This window comes from Bubalus kerabau, chromosome 17 (genome assembly GCF_029407905.1).
Source record: "Bubalus kerabau isolate K-KA32 ecotype Philippines breed swamp buffalo chromosome 17, PCC_UOA_SB_1v2, whole genome shotgun sequence".
Taxonomy (NCBI): Eukaryota; Metazoa; Chordata; class Mammalia; order Artiodactyla; family Bovidae; genus Bubalus; species Bubalus kerabau.
Genome location: NC_073640.1, coordinates 63,571,721 through 63,583,870, shown reverse-complemented (window position 1 = coordinate 63,583,870; position 12,150 = coordinate 63,571,721). Strand labels below are relative to the sequence as shown.

The 12,150-nt window shown below is 42.2% G+C and overlaps 1 protein-coding gene and 1 long non-coding RNA gene across 4 annotated transcripts in view; one reads left to right on the top strand and one right to left on the bottom strand.

Annotated features, from left to right (window-relative positions):
- Positions 1-12,150, bottom strand: part of LOC129631040 (zinc finger protein OZF-like) — a 281,286-nt gene that overhangs the window by 254,234 nt on the left and 14,902 nt on the right. The window lies entirely within an intron of this gene.
- Positions 1,385-10,172, top strand: LOC129631064 (uncharacterized). 2 transcript variants are annotated; one of them, XR_008703877.1, is made up of 4 exons: positions 1,385-1,625; positions 4,661-4,940; positions 8,674-8,812; positions 10,013-10,172. It is a non-coding gene; the product is annotated as an uncharacterized LOC129631064 (long non-coding RNA). The 2 variants fall into 2 exon arrangements; XR_008703878.1 differs by having other exon boundaries at positions 1,575-1,651.

The following is a 12,150-nucleotide window of genomic DNA, read 5'->3' as shown; positions in this document are numbered from 1 at the left end:
CTTTCAGAAACAAAGAAATGAGAGAAAATATATTACCATTGCTAAACAAAAAGTAAATGGTCTAATTACCATCAAATGATCATAGAGTAATTTGACATCCATTAAATTGAAGTATTGATTGAAGTATCATATATTATGATGTAAACAAGTTTTTCTCAAAAGTATTTGAAGCTACGTCATCACAAGCGTGGAACAGAAACACTGTTATAAAGAAGACTGCAGTTTTCATTAAAGGACATTTTTTTCTCTGTTAATGATTTTTTACATTTATTTTTGGCTGTGCTGGGTCTTCATTGTTGAACTGGCTTTTCTCTCCTTGCGGCAAGCAGGGGTATGAATTCTGTACACATAACATAAACCTGGCTGGGGTTTGCTTGGAGACTGGCGTTCTGCATCCCCTTGTTTTGGTCAGTCCAGAGCACTCAAAGTCTTTTTGTTCCCCACTGTGCTGAGCCTTTTTTGCTGCACGTGGACTTTCTCTAGTTGCAGCAAGCAGGAGCTACTCTCTAGTTGCTATGTGCAGTCTTCTCACTGCTGTAGCTACTCTTGTTGCAGAGCACAGGCTCAGTACTTGTGTTGCTCGGGCTTAGTTGCTCCAAGGCACGTGGTGTCCTCCCAGGCCAGGGATCAAACCGGTGTCCCATGCATTGGCAGGTGGATTCTTTATCACTGGACCACCAGGGAAGTGGCAGTGAGTGGCTTTCAACCGAGCAAATCCCAGTATCTTTCAACCAGGATCCTCCTGTATCTTTTAACTGTTCATACCCTGCCAAATAAAATGTGGGGTCATCACACAATAACTGGGAGATCTGAAAACCAGGGGAGGCTCCCCAAAACTTATCTGGACTTGCTGAGGAGGAGGATGGGCCCAAGCGGCCCTTCCTGAAATACCAAGGCCAGAATGTCCAAAGCACAAGAACTGTGCCTGCTTTTCTCCGTCCTGCATTCCCCTCAGGGTGCACTGTCGCTGGGCCACCGCAGTGACTAATAAGCTTGATCCTTGAAGAAGTGGAATGTCAAGACATTTTTCTTCTGACAGGTGTTACTGTGAGGTAGCCTGTTCTAAGAGTTGTGCGTTTCACATTCTAGCTTGTCATCCCTACACAAAGCCAGTTCTTGTTTACTTAAACTGTTTAAGTTAATTCTAACTGCAGTAATATTTCTGGGTCCAGCCACCACCCCACATCAACCCCCACCCACCCCTACCAACCTCCAGCCCCTCCGCCACACAAGGTTTCTGTTCCACAAGGCTGAACCGCTTCCGCCTCATCAGCAGGAATCCTGTTAAGAGGAAACCTTATTTCCAACGTAATTATTCCCACAGAATTTTACGCTTTTACTTTAAAACTGTTACTTTAATGACAGTTACTTTAATGAGGAATCAATGGTGCAACACAAGCCGTGAAAGACCCTCAAGTACTTTTGAGATACCTCGGGAACCAAACGGAGCCACGTGCAGGGGGGTCCTCTGAGCCTGGCTCGACCCCGGCCCTCACACGCCCAGACGCAGGCGCGGCACACGCCCCGCCCCTCGCTGTGGTATTCCTCGGACACCTACGGCGGAGGGGTCTTCCGTCGCCCTACTACGCAAGCGAGTTTACAGCCAATTCCGAAGCAGAGACTTGGTAGGTGCGGTCGACGGAAACGTGAGGTAGTGTTTTGGGTTCTTTTTTTCCTTGAAGCTGCGCTTGGGGGGCTCCCCTCTCCTCCCTCTCCGTGGTCTCGGATCATTTAGAACCTTCCTGTTCCCCCACCGGTACCACGTTGGGAATTGTTTTCTTTGACTTGCTTTTATTATTATAATCATACTCAGTGGCTTGCCTGGAGGATCCTGCCCCTCTGCTTCACTGTAAACTAAAGGGCCTTTGTTCAACTCCAGGAGACATCGTTTGTCTCTGCCCATCTGTGAACAGAACAGATTAACACACCCCTACTGAAGGCTGGACATTCCCTTGGAGATGTTTTACAAGACCGAAGACCTTTTTTCCCTTTACTTCCCCACTTCATTTCCCTCTCTCTTGTGCCTTTTGACTTTAGTTCCTCATTGCTTGTTCTCTCTGATCTATCAAAGAACCTGGATCCAGATCCCAATAAGATGCTTATTTTGAGGCGCTAGCCTGCCCTCTTCTCCATCTGCTGGCTCCCCCATTAAAGTACTTCCTTGCCTCAACACATTGTCGCTCGGATTTATGGGCCTATCCTTTGTCAAGCAGAGCGAGCTTGGTCTTGGTAACAGTAACCCATATAGTGCACGAAATGCATAGTAATTTATAGGGGAAAAGTCATTTTAATTAAGACATGGCACTCAACTTATAAATATCCCAAAACAGGTGTTCAGGAACTAGTTTAGAATATCAGCTTTGGGACTGCTGGTGTAGCTGCAGTTTTTTCTCCAGTGTGATGGAGGTGTATTACTTTCCTTTTCTGGTTTACATGAACAGGGTAGTAAATTGACTACAAAGAGTCTTCATTTTAGGAGATTATTTTCAGTGATGCTAGTGATAGGGCCCACATGAGTTCTCCTTGATAAGATGGCTTGTTATGTTGACCTTGCAAATGAAGAATAAAATCACAGTGCAGTGATCTGTGAGACTGATCAAATTGCCCAAATGGCATCCTGTTATCTCACTGGTGCTTGTCTTCTCAAAGCTGCGAAACAACCAGATTCCAGACCTCAGGCTACATGACCATCCCTTCAGAGAATTTTTCATTGGTGGGGTATAAGAAGGAGTCTGTCAGAAAGGGAGAAAGCTGGTTCTCCTTAAGGGCCAGTTATCCTCTTTTCCCTCTAATAAATTTCCTTTGCTTGCCTGACTGCCTGGCTCGCTCTCTTTTTCTCTGCACTTGCCTTACAGCTAGTTACTGGTATGAGCACTAGAATCAAAGAGAACTATAAAATGGTCACTGTGCTCAGTCGTGTCTGACTCTTTGAGACCCATGGAGTGTAGCTCCATGGGTTCCTCTGTCTATGGCATTTCCCAGGCAAGAATACTGGAGTGGGTTGTCATTTCCTAATCCTGGGGATCTTCTGACTCAGGGATCAAATACCCATCTCTTGCATTTCCTTCATTGGCAGGTGGATTCTTTACCACTGAGTCACTTGGGAAGCCCCTTTGGTCTGATAGTAGTGTATAAAATTTTATTTGAATTTAAAAAGTGGGTTTTGGTTGGATGCTTTCCAGTCAATGAAACCCAATGGGGATAATGCTGACTTGTGGATTGCTGAAGTTGCAGTGGAAAGTGATGTATAATAGTGGGAAAATATCCTAAGAGACTGGAGAATATGAAGATATTTGAGGGCTAATTTTAGATTTTGTGCATTGAGGTTGACTGCCTGTGCTAGACTCAAGCCTGAGATGATTATGTATGGCGTGGAAGAGGGGGTGAGGAGCAGTTAGCTTCAACTAATGAGGCCCAGTTATTTGTGGGACTGTTGTAGGTGGAATATGGTCAGAGATAAGATATCAGTTGAAAATGCTTTCAGCTAATAGACCATTGATAGAGTTGAGTAGGAGTGGGTTGTCTTCATTGATTAATCAGAGAAAGGAGGTTGTCCTGGAATTGGGAAGACAATATTGAGTGCTGTACACAGCTGTGTGGGATGTAGAGACAGGCTTATTAATAGGCTCAGGTCTTGGTGTGCAACATGTCTTAAAGAGCTGGGGTATCTTCTAGTTAGCTCTGAGTGGGGAAGGACACTGGGCAGTGACACTGGGCCTTTCTCTCTTTGTGACTTCTTCACTGAGCTCAATTCAATCAAATCTCTGGGGACTTTAATACTTTGTGGTGTTCCCAGTTCCTTTTCCTGGGAGGGCCAGCTTCTTGGTCTCCATACTGAGTGCCCAGTGCCCTTGCATTTGCAGCTTGTGTGTTTTCTGTTGCGATGCCCATGCCCAGTGGTCTTAGCTGTTTTAGCACTGTTGCTCAGTCGTGCATAGAAAAGTGGTAAAAAAAAAAGGGGGGGGGGGAGTAAAGCCAAACCTGTTGGGGTCTGCAGGAGACTTGTGGGAGAGAGCAAGTTTAATGGTGTATACATGTGTTCCAAGTACAGTGGTGTGATTGAGCTCAAGGTCACTCTGCTTGTCTGCAAGATAGGCCAGTGCTTCAGAGAGAGGACTTGCTGAGGAAAACAATCCAACTTTATTTTGAAAGTCAACTAACCAAGAAGATGGCTGACTAATTTCTCAAAGTAACCAGGTTCCTTTATAAAAGGAGAGAAAGTAGCAATGAGGAAAGAGTCCAACGGAGAATACAAAGGGAGTAGCAATGAGGAAGTAAAGTAAAAAGGGCCATCAGTAAAGGGCCATCTGTCTTGCAATACTTCTCAGGGACAGCCAGCCTTCAGTGTTCATCTCTTCATCCCTGCAGCCATTCACAAGTGGGCAGGTCTGATTATCTTCCTGTGAGCTCAACAAAGGCCTCCTCTGAGACCAGCCATTATGGATTAGTATAATAACAGAAGCAGTGAAAAGCAAGGCAAAGAAACAGTTCCAACTTGGAATCAGAATTGGCTCTTCCCTGCAGCAGTTGTGGGATCATGAGTTGTGTGAAACTGTTGACAGGGGCGGTCTCAGTTATTGTAGGGAATATGCTATGCACAGGCTTGTACTATAATTAATGGGGCTTCAGAAAGGACGAGGTTATGCTTTTGTCATTTCAGATGATGGACAACACTGTTGGATACCAGGAAGGCATGTCAAAAAAAGAAGAGGACAAGGCTCGACATTGATCTTCCCGGAGAGCCGCCAATGATGTGGCTAACAAGACTGACGATCAGCAACTACCCCGAACCAGCTCCAAGGACCAACAAAGCCAAACCGCCCACTTGGGATCAATTGAAGAAATTGACCATTGAAGGGGAAAAATTGGTCAAAGAACAGGGACAGCCTTTGACCTCGGCTACCTTGTTTTTGGCTATGTTACCTGTGGTAACTACCACGGTAGGTGCCAATCATACTAAGGGGCATATGTGCCCAATCTTCCCCTATTAAGACCAATTACGTGGGAAGATTCTTCTGTTCCAGTTTTCATAAATGACTCTTCTTGGTTACCAGAACCTTTTGACCCAAGCTTTCCTTTATAACCAGCAGAAGAGGGCCAACAACTTTCAAATGTTAGTGTTAATTATACTGTGGGAACAGATCTTACACCTATATGTATGGGAGTGGAAACTCATTGTCTTAAAAGAGGATTACAAAGTTGGCTATCTATAGTTAAAGAACCTCAAGGGAACAAAACTCATTTTTTCTTATTAGAGGCATTTTCATTTAATATCACAGGATAAAATACTATTATCCACCCCATATACCTAACTGTATTACTTTTATAAAATCTGGAATAGAACATTGGGTACAATGGAAATTATATAAAGCTAAAACTGGACATATTATGGCCAATACTTCTGATGGAGAAATTATTGATTGGAGTCCCAGAGGATATCCTTTGGATAAAAATAATAATTTGGATTTGCCTATATTGTTAAATAATACTTTAGACTCCATGAATAACATTGTTAATAGCTCTGTATATTGGCATGGAGGGAGTTTCTCTCCTCCCTTACCTTAATCAATTACCTTAATTGCCTTTACATTCAGAATTGTGGAAAATATCAGCTGCCTTCCAACCAATAACAGCATGGAAGGGGCAATTTAATTTGACAGTATCAGGTCATTCCTTACATTTTTATAAAAATTCAACCCATTGGATTAAAGCACGTGTTCATTTACCTTTCATATTTTTGATAGGACCTACTTTTTATAATGCCTCTTCTGGGTTACTTACCTATCAAAATTGTTTTTTACACTTGTATCAATTCTTCCCTCCAGTTTCAGAATGACTATTCTCTATATATTCTAAAAACCAGATCTGGAGGCTTCTTGTAAAAATGAATAGACCATAGCAGGATAGCCCCATAGTCTATATTGTAGAACAGATCCTTAAGAAAGTATTAAAATGCACTAAACGGCTTATTGGATTGTTAATTGCTGCCATTTTAGGAATTATTGCTGTAGCTACTACAGGAGCAGCATTACATCAGAGTGTACAGACTGTGCACTTTGTGCAAGAATGGCATAAAGACTCTGATGTTCTTTGTTCCACCCAAAGACAAATAGATGGAAAATTAGCTGCACAAATGCCTGATTTACAACAGGTTGTATACAACTAGGTGATCAAGTGAATACTCTTCAAAAACAGATTTGTCTTAAGTGTGATTGGAATATTACTCCTTTTTGTGTCACTCCTCATAAATATAATGAATCATCGTTTCATTGGGACAAAGTTAAACAACACCTCTTAAGGTAATCTATCTCTGGATATTAATAACTTACAACAAGAGATTATGGAAACTTTCTCACAGAAACTACACCTTTTGACGGGGGAGCCTGGTGGCTGCCGTCTGTGGGATCACACAGAGTTGGACACGACTGAAGTGACTTAGCAGCAGCAATCTGCTGGAAGTAGCAGCAGATGGAATTTCTCAATTAAATCCCATTCCTCACTTGAAAACTATTGGAGGATCAATGGCTGGTTTTATGTTAATTTTTTCTGTTTCTACATAGTCTGACAGCAAATCACCAAGAAAGTCAACGGACAACAACAGCAATTAGCAACTATTGCTTTGGCTTCTGTGGTCAACAATAATCATAAAAAATAAGCCTCTAAAAATAAAAAGGGGATATGTAGAGAATATGCTATGCACAGGCCTGTACTATAATTAAAAGGGCTTCTTTGAAGAATAAGAATGACTTTCTTATCACCCCCAGGCAAAGGGCTGGGAGCAGTAAAAAGTACATCGTGGAAAAACATCTTAAAAACAAGATGTTGAAGTACTGATGTGACTGATGGAAAACCATTAGTGACTGTTCTCAGACCAGAGACTTGAGGGAGTTGCTGAGGAAGGTGGTCACTAGCTGAAGGGCTAAACACAATCATGAAAGGCCTGAAGGTTTGAACATTAACCAGAACATTGAGGACTGTTCATTGTATATAGTTGTCCCTGATCTGAGATTGTAAAAAACAGATGTCTTTAGAGTATGTAAAAGGAAGTAGATGTTAACAATAAAAAGCATGCAAGGATCAGGATCTTGGCTTTTGCCTGCGAATGGCATCAGCCCCCTGATCCCCACCTTATTTCTGAGTCTTATTTTTCTTTATTCTTCTGTGGCCCCACTCACTCCAGTTGGTTTGTTATTAGGCTGGTCCCAACACGTTCAGATTGGAGGACCTGGATGTGGGCTCATGGCTAATTGTGGGTGCCTGGAAGGGTGGGCATGCCACAGTGTCTTAGCTCAGTTTCCCTGGGACACAGATGTTGTGACAGAGGTTTGCCTGCCTAGATTGATTTGGTAAGTCATGATCACACTTGTGGAGGAAGTAAGGAAGTGGAATTGGGAAGAGGACTGTTACCCTGCAGTGTGTTAGAATCAAGGCCTGAGCTGAGCCCACAGGGAGGTCTGGGTGCAGGAAGATGGGTGCATTGGTCACCCATCTGGCGGTGGGATCCAGAAAGTTCCCCACAGCATCAACTCCATGGGGTAGATTTTGTGAGTTCTTTTGGAAGGACAAGAATCATTATGCAACCTGTAAAATAACTTGGTAAAATCCCGGAGATGATTTTGTCCGTTACCTTTAGTATTTTCTGTTAGTTTGAGTTGCTAATGAAGAAGGTTTCCAATGCATTTGAAAGGAAAAAAAAAAGACCTTGGAGTGTATCTTTGGAAGATGTTGAAGTCTCACTGGGGGATGTACATCAGCATAAGCATCTGTCTTTTATTATTAGACTTCGGAGACAACAGTTTTTACACTGGCTGGGGTCACTGTGACTTGAAAATAGATGTCGAGTCTGGATGGTGCTTGGGCATATTCATGTATTATTCCATCATAAATGCATGAGTTGTTAAACCTTGGAATCTTTCTGGGGATTGCATAGCACGATGGGTGGATTATTATTGGATGTATGGAGAGTGTGTTGAACCAGATGAAATTTCATAAGGGTGTTTCAGCCTAGAAGGGAAATGGATAGTGCTAAACTTTGATGGCAGAGGGATTTCCTTAGGGAGGGGCCAAAAATTCTCAGGATATAAGGAAGGCTCGGGCTCCACAGGTGGTGCAAATGATAAAGAATCACCTGCCAATGCCAGAGACATAAGAGACGCGGGTTCGATCCCTGAGTCGGGAGGAGGGCATGGCAGCCTACTCCATGGGCAGAGGAGCCTGATGGACTATAGTCTATAGGATCACAGAGTCGGACATGACTGAAGTGACTTAGCTCACAGGCACAGGAAAGGATTATTCGTAGACTTCAAGGACCATCAGCTCCATAGCAACCTGTAGTACAAAGGCTTATTCTGCAGATGATGTAGCTGCTATTTCTTGCTGCCAGTGCAGTGGGGTTCTCTCCATGTCTTTCCAAATCACATGCATGTGCCACATACTTGCACAATACAGATAAACAAGAACTCTTGTGAATGGTTGGTGGGAATGTAAATAGTACATGGAAAACAGTACGGAGATTCCTCAAATATTAAAGAGAGAACATGCATAGGATCTCAGAGTCTCACTTCTGATTATATATCCAAAGGAAGCAGAATCAGTATATTTTTAAAAATATTTATTTATTTGACTCTAATGGGCCTTAGTTGTGGATCACGAGATCTTTTTTGCATCATGCAGGACCTTTCATCCTGGCAGGGGGGCCCTGGAGTATGCCAGCTCTGTGTTTGCGGTACCTGGGCTTAGTTGCTCTGCTGCATGTGGGATCTTACATCCCCAACCAAGGATTGAACAAGGATTGAGTCACCTTTGTTGCAAGGTAGGTTCTTAACCTGGAATTCCTGTGACCACTAGGAATGGCTTGTGAAAAATCAGTATTTTGAAGGAGTTACCTGCATTCGTATAACCAATATTTCTTTATTCACAACAATCATTTTTCTTCAAACAGCACAGTTTTATCCCTTTTCAGTTCTTCATCACAGAACCTAGTAATGCCCCAAAGGCTCTCAAGGTTGAAAGAATCTATTAGAGTTTCTTTGCATGGTGAAACCAAAGAATAGTTAATTTGGGGATTATATACTAATAATTTGCACTTGAGTTATTCTTTCCACACTCTGTCCATAGTGGAGCTTTTATAGACTCTGGCCCCCTAAAACCTACTCCCCTGTTTATGGATGTTCCTGTATGATATTTCCGAATGTCCCCTTTTGTTCCCAAATAAAACCATTAGTATGCGCCTGATTTACATGAAGTGAAAATAGGAAAATAAACATGTAAACTATTAGGAAATAAACTTCAGAACTAAGGTTAAAAGTGGTACCTCTTTTTGACCTTGGAGAATTCTGAAACAATTTATTTTTGATTATTTATTTATTATTGGCTGAACAGTTGTGGCTCAGGGGCTTAGTGGCTCCACAGCATGTGGGAATTTCCTGGACCAGGCATTGACCCCCTCGTCTCCTGCATTGGCAGGCCGATTCCTTATCCCTGAGTCACCAGGGAAGTCCAGAAATCATTGAGAATGCACATTACATGGTGGCATTTTTTTGTTTGTTTGATAAACTAGAAATTTCATAGATTCAACCCCAACTTTTTTGTTCTTGTTACTTTGAAGTCACTGAAAGCACAAGATGGAAGCAAATCCAAAGTTTGGTTTGGATACTGGGACAGATGATATGAGAATGTTTGTTAACTGATGAAGCTTTCTAGTTGGGGCACTATAGACTTCCAACCTGATGGGAATTTCTCATCCTGCCCAGATAGGCAGCATAGGAAGCGGTTGGTTTTAAAGTCTAAAGGTATCAGTAGTCAAACATCGGAGAAACCACAGTGAGACTGTTTAACAAAACACTGAATGTTTACTCATGCTATGAATTCGTTTCATTCCTTTTCCTGCTGTACAGATATGTTCCATTATTCTATATGGTTGTTGAAGATGGTAGTAAATTGATATTTATCTGTTTTACTAAACAGAAAAATTGCTATTTACTATCTATTGCCTAAGACATTGTTACTCTAGCCTAATGACAGAGGATGAGATGGCTGAATGGCATCACTGACTTGATGGATGTGAGTCTGAGTGAACTCCGGGAGTTGGTGATGGACAGGGAGGCCTGGCGTGCTGCTATTCATGGGGTCGCAAAGAGTCGGACACGACTGAGCGACTGAACAGAACAGAACTGGATGAACAGTAATGTTTAGAAATATTTAATATTAATAAATACTAAATAGAAGTCTAGTTTTCCAAAGCATATTAAAATGTTGATGTAACATTATAGAATTAATAAATATGCTCCATAGTTCATTGTCAGCTGTAGTAGAATTTCCTTTTTCTTGAATTTTGTTTTTTTTTTAATACTGTGATGGTTTTTCCCATTCCTCAACATGAATCGGCCATAGGCATTCCTGTGTCCCCTCCCTCCTTCCCCACCCTATCCCTGCAAGTTGTCACAGAGCAGTGGCCCTGGATGCCCAGTCATATATCAAACTCCCACTGGCTATCTATTTTACATATGGTAATATATATGTTTCAATGCGATTCTCTCAAATCATGCTACCCTATTTCTTTTGCTTTTTCAAGTTCTTCCTTAGCATTATTTTCTCTGTCCACGTGTTGTGACCGAGATTTAAAGTTTAATTTACATTTCTTCTCTGCCTTACACTAACAAATACATAAGTCGGTGAGTTATTTTGAGACTTTTGTAATGTGACAATGCACAGAAGACAATGACAGGGAACATAGTAGCTGCCCTATAAACATGAAGAAAGTTCCTTTAGGACTTGAGTTCAGTCAGTTAATACACATAGAAATATTTATAAATAGTGCAAAGTTGGTGATAATTTTGGTGAAACTAAATTGTAATGTCTTCTCAAGATGTTGTTTTGTAGTCTGCTTTGTTCATATCTGACAGAGCTTTTGGAAACAGACAGCAAAGCAAAGAGAGAACAAAAATTAAAACTGCCTGATTACCGTCAAATGATCATCTAGTAATTGTTGACATTCTGTTACACTGATGAAGTATTCACTTATTTATTATATATTATGATGTAAACAAGTTTTTCTCAAAAGTATTTGAAGCTATGTCATCATGAGCATGGAACAGAAACAGTTTCTATAAAGAAGAATGCAGTTCTCATTACAGGAAATTTTTTCTTCTTGTTTAATAACTTTAAAATTTATTTTTGGCTGTTCTGGGTCTTCACTGTGCTCCTGGCTTTTCTCTCCTTGCGGTGAGCAGGGGCTATAAATCCTGTACATAAAATACATAAACGTGGCTGGTGTTTGGTTGGAGACTGGCATTCTGAATCTCCTTTTTGGTCAGTCCAGATCACTCAATGTCTTTTTTCTTTTGGCTGTGTTGAGCCTTTTTTGCCACACGTGGGCTTTCTCTGGTTGCAGCAAGCAGGAACTACTTTAATTGCTATGCTGGCTTCTCACTGCTGTAGATACTCTTGTTGCAGAGCACAAGCTTTAGAGCACAGGCTCAGTACTTGTGTTGCTCGGGCTTAGTTGCTCCAAGGTACGTGGTATCCTCCCAGACCAGGGATCAAACCTGTGACCCATGCATTGGCAGGTGGATTCTTTATCACTGGACCACCAGGGAAGTGTCAGTGAGTGGCTTTCAACTGAGCAAATCCCAGTAACTTTCAACCAGGATCCTCCTGTGTCTTTTAACTGTTAATACCCTGACAAATAAAATGTGGGGTCATCACCCTATAACTGGGAGATCTGAAAACCAGGAGAGACTCCCCGAAACTTAGCTGGACTTCCTAAGGAGGAGTATGGGCCCAAGAGGCTGTTCCTGATTTCCCAAGGCTACTATGTCGGAAGCTCAGAATGGTACCTGTTTGCTGCAGCCTGCATTCACCTCAGGGTGCATTGTCGTTGGGCTGCTGCAGTGACTAATAAGCTTGATCTTTGAAGAAGTGGAATGTCAAGATATTTTTCTCCTTACAGGTGTTACTCTGAGGTGTACTAAGAGCTGTGTGTTTCACATTCCAGCTTGTCATCCCTACACAAAGCTAGTTCTTGTTTACTTAAACGGCTTGCTGCTACTGCTGCTAAGTCATTTCAGTCGTGTCCGACTCTGCGCGGCCCCATAGACGGCAGCCCACCAGGCTCCGCCATCCCTGGGATTCTCCAGGCAAGAACACTGG